Genomic DNA, 11,454 nt, shown 5'->3' on the forward strand with positions numbered 1-11,454 from the left:
CTCAGTTTTTGGGAGGGTATTAGAATTTCCCTGTAGTTTTGAGGACAGTAAGTGACCGTATCAGCTCTCTCTCTCTCTCTCTCTCCCTCCTGTTCATGTGCACGCTGTCTGTGTGTGTGTGTAACCCCGCCCCTCCTGCTCAGTGTAAACACACAAACGCCACCACGCATCTTGACCAATCACGTGCGGCTTTGACAGAAAAAAAAAACGGAAAAAAACGAATCGGCTCCCAATCAGGAGCCGGATCCCGTCGTTCACTTTAAAGAGCCGGCTCTTAGAGCCGGATCGTTCGCAACCGACCCATCACTAATATGGACTGACACAGAATGAGACTGGGGTAACGGTGTGTATTTCAGTGCTCTGAGACTGACAGTGTGCGATTTCAGACGCAGCCTTCATGTCAGCATGGGCTACAACTACTAGATAAAAGCATACTTTGACAGAAAAATAAAAAAATCACCTAACTGTCCTCTTGTGGTCTCACTGTATCAAGAACAGGAATATAAAACCATTCAGAAAGGCTCAGATAGCACACAACTCTTAGCTAACTTAACTGGCAAATTTACAATTTGTATTTAAATGTAATGAGACTAAAAACGATTTATTCTGCTGAAATAAACTTCAATTAAACATCATATAACATTAATAAAACACAGTGATTAAGTGCATTTCATTTGTGAACAAGAAACTGAATCATTCGTAATTACTCACCCCTGACAGCAAATGTTTAGCCCCACTGTTGTGCAGTTTGCTAAGTGCGGCAGGGGTTGAAGAAATTTGTGGAAAAAACCCCTGAAAAAATGCAAACAATATACGATAACTTGTTTGATATCAACTTAAAGCACATCAATGTTTATGTTTGCTACAGTAAAAGAAACCATTTGATCCCTAAAAATTTTAAAAATCTCACCTTTGAAAATAGGACTGCTGCTCCTACATGTGGTGTGCTCTCCGTGCGCGCGCAAAATAGTGTTGAGTTCCAGCATAAAGTGATTAAAATCCACATATCATTCTGAGTACAATTTATCCATTTTCTACATCTTTCTGCGTCCAGATAAAAAATAATTATATACTACTCAATGGTTCACAGCTGATTTTATTTAACCAAAACTGTGTAAAATTTAACTGATAAACCATTTAAAATTGTTTAACTCAACTCAATTTAATTTCAAACTGTCTAAGGTTGTTTTTATTATGTTTAGGTTACTTATAATTATGTACTTAATATTAATTAATCCCAGTCCCACTTTTTACAGTCTATCTATCTATCTATCTATCTATCTATCTATCTATCTATCTATCTATCTATCTATCTATCTATCTATCTATCTATCTATCTATCTATCTAAAAAAACAAGTTTGGTGACAATAGCTGCACTTGGCTTCATGTAACAATGTATTGATTTCTGTTTTTGTGATTATGGTCATGGTTATACTTTATTAATTCCTTATCCCTGCCATTATAAAACACTATTAGCCATTACTGTAAAAATGAAACAAAAATAAATATATAGTAAGTTCATCTCATCCCCCAGTGTTCATGCTACATCTCTGCAAAATAATAACACTCAACAATTTCTATTCACCATATTCAGTGAAAACACTGATGCTTTTGACAAAGTTCTGTTTAGTAAGCTGGTGTAGACAGCTTAAATGATCTTTGTGCAAACTGCACCATAAATGATCACAGCGTCTTTTTTAAATAGTTTACTTCAACGCTGAAAACAAAGCAAAATAAGTTTGCATATGAACAGAAATGAAGCTACAAATCAAAAGTTTCTTTCATTTAGTTTAAACATTTGGAGGCACCGAAAAGCACAGACAAAAGCAGAAGAATAAAAGATAATAAATGTATAATACATGAATATGAAAAATGTACTCAGCGGTCACTCAGACGGTGGCTCACTGTAACTCGAGTCACACCTCCAGCCACTGTGGAGACCCTACCTACCTACTGTAACGAACTGTGCTAGTTCCCCATTCCTATTCCTCTAAATCTCTTCTCTAAACCCCGTTTCTAGCACAGGTGTCTGCGGGACTGGAAGTGGGTGGAGAGCCGGGATTCGAACCCTCCACCACGACTACCGTCATTATTACAGGAGCAACGCTCTCACCACTGAGCTACCGGAGAGTACTGATTAGAATGCAGCGAAAACGCTTTTGTTCTTTTAGTGGAATATAAACCCCGCCCCCTGGGCTCTAATTGGCTGGTAGTTAATGTCTCCAGCCAGCCCACTGATTGGGCAGTGAAAAGATGTGTACATCGCTAAGGCAACAGCATCACGTGTTCAAACGCAAAGCACAGAGATGAATTACAAATGAGCAGTTTTAATTCTTTTAATTAATTATAATAAAACCGTTTTTATTGTAATAATTTGTTTCCTATCATTATTATTGTTGTTGTCATTGTGATTGTTACTCTTGTGTTATTATTGAAATGTTATGTAGACCCACTCTTCACGATAAAATATGGGAAACTACTACTCAAATGAAGGTTTATTTAAATTCACATCTTATGGGAGTCAGCTATGTCGCCACCACCACTGATTGTTGGATAGTGAGCCACAGAAGAACATTGGAAAGAAGATCTGCTGCACTTTCCTACAAGAGGGTGAGGGGATCCCAAACCTTTGATGTTTCAGCAGGTGCCCTTAATGACGTTCACACACAGTTGGATCAAGATTATTCTGAAGGGCCCCAACAGATTACCTGGACACCTTCAGCATCTTGGAACAATTGATGGGAAGATAGGGAGCGAGATGGTTTTTTATATAGAATAAGAAAGTCTTTGGCAGTAATAATAATAGCAAACACTGTTTTCACGAGAAGAATGGTCCCGATGTAATCTCCACTCTCTCTGATGAGTATGATAGTTAGAAGAGTGATGGTTATGTTCGGGATCTGGTTACGTGGGTGGTTTCGCATCCAGTCAGTGTGATGAGTCCGTGGACAGCAGCAGTACATCACAGCTTTTGTGAACATGACTTTGTTAAAAACTGTTACAAAGGTAGTGATGAGTACAAACGAGACATGATTTGAAGATGTGACAGGTAATGGTTTCCTAAAAAAATGTTACAGAAGTTATAATTTGTAAAAAAAAATAATAATAATAAAAAATATATATATAAATAAAAAGTTTTTTTTATATATTTATTATGGCTCTACTATGACTAAACAATCAGCTCTGGTCATCAACAGAAATTGTCATCAATCTTTTTTATGTTTAAATAAGTTTGAACATGGCAGGAGACCAGCTTTACTATTAATCAGATTTACATTTTCAGCATTTAGCAGACGCTTTTATCCAAAGCGACTTACAGTTGAGACTGTATACACTGCAGGAAATTGAAGGTTGAGGGCCTTGCTTAAGTGCCCAACAGCAGCAACCTAGCAGATGTTGGGCTTGAACCAGCAACCTTTTGATTACTAGCTCTGTACCTTAACCATTGAGCCATCACTGCCTCAAATAAAATAAAGTAAAGCCATCACACTCAATAATATAATTCAGTCTTCATTAGATAGCGTTTTCTTTTGGTGCAACAGATTCAGAAAAAAGATTGGCATTGACACTGGAGCTGATGTACAATGAATAAAATTACGACGAAATCACATAAGTGCTAGCTAGCCCTCCCGGAACCCATACAGACTGCACTGCAGTGACTATTTTTTTTTTTTTTTTAATACCTTAATATAAGTATCTATCTATCGATCGATCTATCTATCTATCTATCTATCTATCTATCTATCTATCTATCTATCTATCTATCTATCTATCTATCTATCTATCAATCAATCAATCAACCTACCTACCTACCAACCTACCTACCTACCTACCTACCTACCTACCTACACTGTAAACAATGTGACTAAGGTTTACTTAAAAACAATTATGGCAACAAAGTGACACGTAATATAATTGAGTAGATTTTAATTTCTTAAGCTTTAAGTAAAATCTACTGAATAGGTTAACTAAAATTAGACAAAAAAATTAAGTAGATGTTAGTAAACGAAACAGGTAAAATGTGTTGAATTCAGCAATAGAATGGCATGTTTGAGTTAATGTAGCTCAAAAATATTTAGTAAATAGAAATCAATTTTACAAGGAAAGTGTATAAACATTTAGTAAGATTCTGAGAAAAATTAATTTAGATGTACTCAAATATTTAGGAGGAATTCATTTAAATATACTAAATATCTAGAAAAACTGATCTATGTTTGATCATTTATATAGTAAAATTTGACTTATATTTACTAATATTCTGAGTTAAATGTAATTAAGTTTATTAAATGTCTGGATAAAGATGTTTTGGATTCATTAAATTAAATAATTATTTAAACTCAATTTAGCAAACTGTTACATCACTTTTAACCAAGTTTTAATTGGTATCACATGACTAAATGTTTTCACTAACTTTATACCCAATAATATCTCTTCTTTGTGGCAAGATTTATTTATTTTATAACAGATTGCCATGCATAAAACGAATCTTTTTCAAGTGACAATCTATTTGTCATCCATGTTAATAAAGGAAAGACTACATTTATGCTCTTTTGTGATAAAAAAAAAAAGACAGTAAAAAGTGCCAGAACTGCATGAAGAACCTCTGTCCATCAACTACTGGCATTACAGACACACTGGGGCATTTAATAACAACAATGACAAATGCAAAACTTTTTCTATTTTCATATGAACACTTTTATTAATTACATGCACCAACAAACATAACAATGTGTTCTTCTAAAAGACAAGTGCAACTACACTGATCAGTTACAACATTAAAACCACCTCCTTGTTTCTACACTCACTGTCCATTTTATCAGCTACACTTACCATATAGAAGCACTTTGTAGTTCTACAATTACGGACTGTAATCTATCCATTTGTCTACATGCTTTGTTAGCCCCCTTTCGCCCTGTTCTTCAAGGTTAGGACCCCCACAGGACCACTACAGAGCAGGTATTATTTAGGTGGTGGATCACTCTCAGCCCTGCAGTTACAATTACATGGTGGTGGTGTGTTAGTGTGTGTTGTGCTGGTATGAGTGGATCAGACACAGCAGCGCTGCTGGAGTTTTTAAATACCGTGTCCACTCACTGTCCACTCTATTAGACACTCCTACCTAGTTGGTCCACCTTGTAGATGTAAAGTCAGAGACGATCGCTCATCTATTGCTGCTGTTTGAGTTGGTCATCTTCTAGACCTTCATCAGTGGTCACAGGACGCTGCCCACGCTGCGCTGTTGGCTGGATATTTTTGGTTGGTGGACGATTCTCAGTCCAGCAGTGACAGTGAGGTGTTTAAAACATCCATCGGTGCTGCTGTGTCTGATCCACTCATACCAGCACAACACACACTAACACTAACACACCCTTGCAAAATTACCCAGAGCAGGAAGAAAAACAATGTTGTCAGATCCTGCTGACATTTAATTCTTGATTTTGTAGATTTTTATCCTTTCTTCAGCAATGTTCTGTGTCTCCATCATTGTCCTGAAACAGCAATAATAAAAACATTATGTAGGTTTGGACAATGAAACTGTTTGAACAAGAACATGTATATTTGCCGTACAAACAAACAGTACAGGAATTACACAGAAAAAATAGTAGAAGTAGTGAAAGAGGTTTGGAACAATCTGGACTCTTCTTAGAGCTGGCTGCCCCATCAACCTAAGCAATCAGGGAGAAGGGTCTGATAATACAAGCAAGCAGACAATTTTTTTTAGCCTTTACCAGATCTGGCCTTCACACTTTATTTTAGCACAAGGCCTCAACATAACAATGTGAAAAAGGTAAAAGAGTTTGAAGACTTTCCAAATGTATTGTAGTTATGACTGATTTTGTAATTCAACCTTCCCATTAGGTAGGTTAAGGAAAGGAAAGGTAGGTTAAGGACTTTTTTAGCATGTGCTTCAACTTACATTGTACTCTTTTAAGAGGTGATCTATAGAATCCCCAAGATACACCATCAAACATTGAATGACAACTTCTCTTGACATGTCAATGCTAGTATTGCTTGAAGCCTGAAATTACAAAAAATAATAATTATCCATTGGCTCTGCATATCAACAACATATCAATAATGTAGCAGCATTGAAGCACCAGTAGATGATCAAGAGACTTTTAATTAACTGCATAAATATAATTCACTTTATTTGGAGTCCAAGTTTAGATCTGTAGATGTTCACCTGAGAAATCACTGATCCTGTAACAAGTCTGATATCACTGACTTAATGTCAACATGATGAAATTCAAGTAAATGGAAAATGAGGTATGGTGAATTATGTTCAAACTGTGCATCACCATATCTTAATTTTGTATATGAATAATATGCAATCAGTTGTTGCTTTAATTTCAAATTCAGGTTGAAAATCACCAAAAGATGTTTTCTAACAAATCTACATTTGTAAACTAACTGTGTACAAACATTTACACATATAATGTACATGAAATCTCTAACTCTGCATATTTTGTAGTGTCTGATAAACTGAGATTTCACCTGAAAAGAAAAACATTTGCTTTAAATCAACCAGACAGCTTCATATTTTACACTCATAATACATTTGTAAAACCTAAACAAACTCTCAAATATTACATTTGCTTGTCCACATGTACAGAAAATCTGAGGACTACACAAAACAACATATTTTTAAACCGTCATTCAGGAAAATATTTCAACAATTTTGGAAAGCTCAGCAGACACATTACAGTCAGGGATATTAGTCAGCAACCCAAGCACCTATGCTGGCAACAAGCATATCAGCAAAATGTCAGTTGTTTTCCCTCCAAGACAAAAACAGCGTTTCCAAATCTTCATTTAAGGAGCTAAAACTATAACGCATTAGTGTGGATGTAACCTAACACTTCTCTGTCAGTTCACTGTCCGCACTTGTGCTCTAATTTACAGACTTTAAAGCAGCGTTTAAAAATACACACCCGTGTAATGCAGAGGTCTTCAATTCTAAAACTTGAATCCATATTCCAGTCCTGCAATTTGCACTTTTTTCAGTTTTCTGTTGGAGTATTCCTTCAAATATTAGTTGTAGCCCATGCTGACACGAACTAAGTGTGCTTAGTTTGCATACTCAAAATGGCTGCCTAAGCAAGCTGTCACTGGTACTTTGCGATAAATACTATGTATTCAGACACACTACCCTCTCTTACATACTGCTTTCATGTAATGTTTAGTATGGAAGTGTAAGTAAGTAAGTAAGTAGGTAAACTTTATTTATAAAGCACTCTTAAAACAACTTACGTTGACCAAAGTGCTGTACATCGAATAAGCATACATAACACAACATTATGTTAAAAAAGTAAGAACCAAATAAAAATACAGAGTAAGAGACAAAATAAAACAGATACAAATAGACTAAACAATTAAAATTAACACGGCTCCTCACTGTTCAAATGCCAGCTTATAAAGGTATGTTTTTAGGAGTGATTTAAAAACAGCGGCCGAAGGTGCTTGTCGAATATTAAGAGGTAGAGTGTTCCATAGCCTCGGAGCATAAACTGCAAATGCACGATCACCTTTTAGCTTCAAACGAGCCCTAGGAACAGTCAACAAGTTCTGAGTGGCTGATCTCAAAGATCGCTGTGCGGTTGCGGGAGAAAGCATACCACCGAGATAAGCCGGGGCTTGACCATTAAGCGCTTTAAAAACAAATAAAAGCACTTGAAACTGAATCCTGTGCTGAACAGGCAGCCAATGTAGTGAGGCAAGGACAGGTGAAATATGGTTTCTTTTCTTGGTATTAGTCAGTAACCTTGCTGCTGCATTCTGGACTACCTGCAAGCGCCGCAACAGAGACTGACTAATCCCAATATACAGAGAATTACAGTAGTCAATTCTTGCAGAAATGAATGCATGAATAACTTTTTCCAGGTCAGAATAGCAGAGAAAAGGCTTAATCTTCACAATATTTCTGAGCTGGAAGAAGCTCTTCCTTACCACAGAGTTGATTTGTTTATCAAATCAGAGGTCAGAGTCAAAGATAACACCAAGATTTCTCACAGATGTATTGACACATGTAGACAAGTGACCAAGGTTATTGGAGACACTATTGATGTGATGAGGACCCCCAAAAACAATAACCTCTGACTTGCTTTCATTCAGTTGAAGAAAATTGTCAGCCATCCACCTCTTTATGTCCTCAAGACAACTGCTAAGAGATGTTAACGAGCCATTGTCATTCGGTCTAATGGGAAGATAAATCTGTATGTCATCAGCATACAGGTGAAAGCTGACATTGTGCTTCCTAATTATTTGACCCAATGGCAGCATATAGAGAGAAAAAAGGAGGGGCCCTAGTATGGACCCTTGTGGAACACCACAAGAGACATCAGCAGAAGAAGAGAAATAGCTGCTAATATTCACTGAAAAGGTTCTATTCTTAAAATAAGATATGAACCAATTCAGGGCCTCTCCCTGTAACCCCACCCACTCTTCCAGGCGACCAACAAGTATGTCATGGTCAACAGTATCAAAAGCAGAACTAAGGTCCAATAAAATGAGGATGGCACAATTTCCCTCATCAACAGTAAGTAGCAAGTCATTTGTCACCTTCAGAAGAGCAGATTCAGTGCTGTGCATAGACTTAAAGCCAGATTGAAAAATCTCAAAAATACCATCTCTACTCAAAAATGGTAAAAGCTGAGAATATACAACCTTTTCCAGCAATTTAGCCAAGAATGGTAATTTAGAAATCGGCCTATAGTTACTAACCACTGTAGCATCAAGATTATGCTTTTGAGCAGAGGTGTAACTACAGCATGTTTAAAGCATGCTGGAACAGTACCAGTGGCAAGGGAAGTATTAATGATATCCAGGACAAAAGATCCTAATATATCAAATGTCTCCCTAACTATCTGTGGGGGCATCACATCAAGTGGGGAGGTTGTTGGCTTTGTTTTCAGCACCAAATCTGTTAATTCGGAGATTGAAACAGCCTCAAACTTTTCAAACACACCTGGGCACGGCGGTGGAAGTGGAGAATCTATACCCAAGTAAGTAATGCCAGACCTAATTGTTTCAGTTTTTTCCACAAAAAAGTTTAAAAACTCTTCACATACTCTAGGAGAAGGAACATTTCCAACTTCGGGTGATGATTTAAGTAAAGAATTTATTGTACTGAACAGTACTTTAGGTCTGTTGTAATTTTTGGCAATTATGCTTGAAAAGTATGCCTCTCTAGCAGACTTAACAGCTAGCTGATAGTCTTCCAGGCAACCTTTAAAAATATCCAAACTTACTTGCAATCTGTCCTTTCTCCATTTCCGTTCCGCTCTTCTACAAGCCTGTCTAATTTCCTGTGTGGATGCATTTAACCAGGGCTGAACTTTTGGTTTTAAGCGTTTAAATTTCATAGGGGCAAGAGAATCCAGAACAGTTGAACAGTTATAATTTAAAAAAGTAACTAACTCATCCACATTAGCATGAGTCTGACCATCGTTGGGCAATTTTAACATGTCAGAAAAGGCTCAAGAAGGGGGCGGAGTCGCTAGCCGATTCACCACCTGTAGCCCATGTCTCAGTTAAAAACAACAGGTCCAAACCATGAGAAGTGAAAAAGTCATTTAAAATAAACGTCTTATTATGGACAGAGCGCGCATTTATCAGTGCCATATGGACTAGTGATGGGAATTTCGGCTCCTTTTAGAGAGCCGGTTCTTTAGGCTCGGCTCACTAAAAAGAGCCGGCTCTTTCGGCTCCCAAGTGGCTCCTTAGATTTTTTTGTTGCTTAAATTAATTTATTACCAAATTACATGTAAAATGAATTACTAATGTAAAAAAAAACATTGTATTAAATGTTTATTATTTAAATTGCTTTATTTATATACTCAACATGGAACAGAGACCTCCAACAATAAATTATAAAATACAAAAACAAAGACCCATCTCAATTAGACAAAAAGATCCGATTGTGTATATTATTTGTACATTTGCATCTAGAGTGGGACGGCATGGTGGCTAAGTGGGTAGCACTGTCGCCTGACGGCAAGAAGGTCCTGGGTTCGATCCCCAGGTGAAGAGCCTGGGTCCTTTCTGTGTGGAGTTTGCATGTCTTTCCCATGTCCGTGTGGGTTTCCTCCGGGTGCTCCGGTTTCCTCCCACAGTCCAAAGACATGCAAGTGAGGTGAATGTTCCTGTCATGAATGTAACCAAAGTGTAAAACGTGACGTTAAAATCCTAATAAACAAACAAAAAAATAAACAAGCATCTAGAGTGAAACAACACAACATCAACGAAGCATCACTCACACTCAACAAAATATAAATGAAAATGTGCAAAACAAAAAGAAGATAGTTTAGTTAAGATTAGCATTCAGAAAAACCAAGGAGCTCATCTTTGATGGGTTGATCCTGTTTCTCTTTTCTGTTATGATCTGCCCTGTTCAAATAGATTCTCTCTGAGGGGACAGATACACAGTCTATGTGCCATCACATGTATAAGATGTGGGTAGACTGAACACTTGGTCTCCTACCAGTGGGCCTGCACTTCTCTGTAAAAGGGGCTCCTCGAGTCCAAACTTTACTATGTTTCCTCTCACTCATTTTCCTCACCTTTCCAGCGTGTAATGTCTGGCTGTGTAAGTTAATGTGTATATTTTTTTTTATTAATGTGTATTGGAACTGTGAGAGACTGAGCACCTAAGCATTTCACTCACCTTTCACACCTGTGTTAATGTGACGTGACAATAATGTGATTTGATTTGATTTGTGTAAAGCGCTGAGTTCTCTCTCTCTCTCTCTCTCTCTCTCTCTCCCTCCTGTTCATGTGCACGCTGTCTGTGTGTGTGTGTAACCCCGCCCCTCCTGCTCAGTGTAAACACACAAACGCCACCACGCATCTTGACCAATCACGTGCGGCTTTGACAGAAAAAAAAAACGGAAAAAAACGAATCGGCTCCCAATCAGGAGCCGGATCCCGTCGTTCACTTTAAAGAGCCGGCTCTTAGAGCCGGATCGTTCGCAACCGACCCATCACTAATATGGACTGACACAGAATGAGACTGGAGTAACGGTGTGTATTTCAGTGCTCTGAGACTGACAGTGTGCGATTTCAGACGCAGCCTTCATGTCAGCATGGGCTACAACTACTAGATAAAAGCATACTTTGACAGAAAAATAAAAAAATCACCTAACTGTCCTCTTGTGGTCTCACTGTATCAAGAACAGGAATATAAAACCATTCAGAAAGGCTCAGATAGCACACAACTCTTAGCTAACTTAACTGGCAAATTTACAATTTGTATTTAAATGTAATGAGACTAAAAACGATTTATTCTGCTGAAATAAACTTCAATTAAACATCATATAACATTAATAAAACACAGTGATTAAGTGCATTTCATTTGTGAACAAGAAACTGAATAATTCGTAATTACTCACCCCTGACAGCAAATGTTTAGCCCCACTGTTGTGCAGTTTGCTAAGTGCGGCAGGGGTTGAAGAAAT

At 37.4% G+C, this 11,454-nt stretch overlaps 1 long non-coding RNA gene across 2 annotated transcripts; it reads right to left on the bottom strand.

Moving 5' to 3' along the window:
- Positions 1-5,132: 5,132 nt before the first annotated feature.
- LOC134323016 (uncharacterized) lies at positions 5,133-11,454 on the bottom strand. Of its 2 annotated transcripts, none has more exons than XR_010013998.1 (3): positions 11,389-11,454; positions 5,919-6,020; positions 5,133-5,490 (listed from the first exon to the last, which is right to left on the bottom strand). It is a non-coding gene; the product is annotated as an uncharacterized LOC134323016 (long non-coding RNA). The 2 variants fall into 2 exon arrangements; XR_010013997.1 differs by lacking the exon at positions 11,389-11,454 and adding an exon at positions 6,934-6,998.

This window comes from Trichomycterus rosablanca, chromosome 1, assembly GCF_030014385.1.
Source record: "Trichomycterus rosablanca isolate fTriRos1 chromosome 1, fTriRos1.hap1, whole genome shotgun sequence".
Lineage (NCBI taxonomy): Eukaryota > Metazoa > Chordata > Actinopteri > Siluriformes > Trichomycteridae > Trichomycterus > Trichomycterus rosablanca.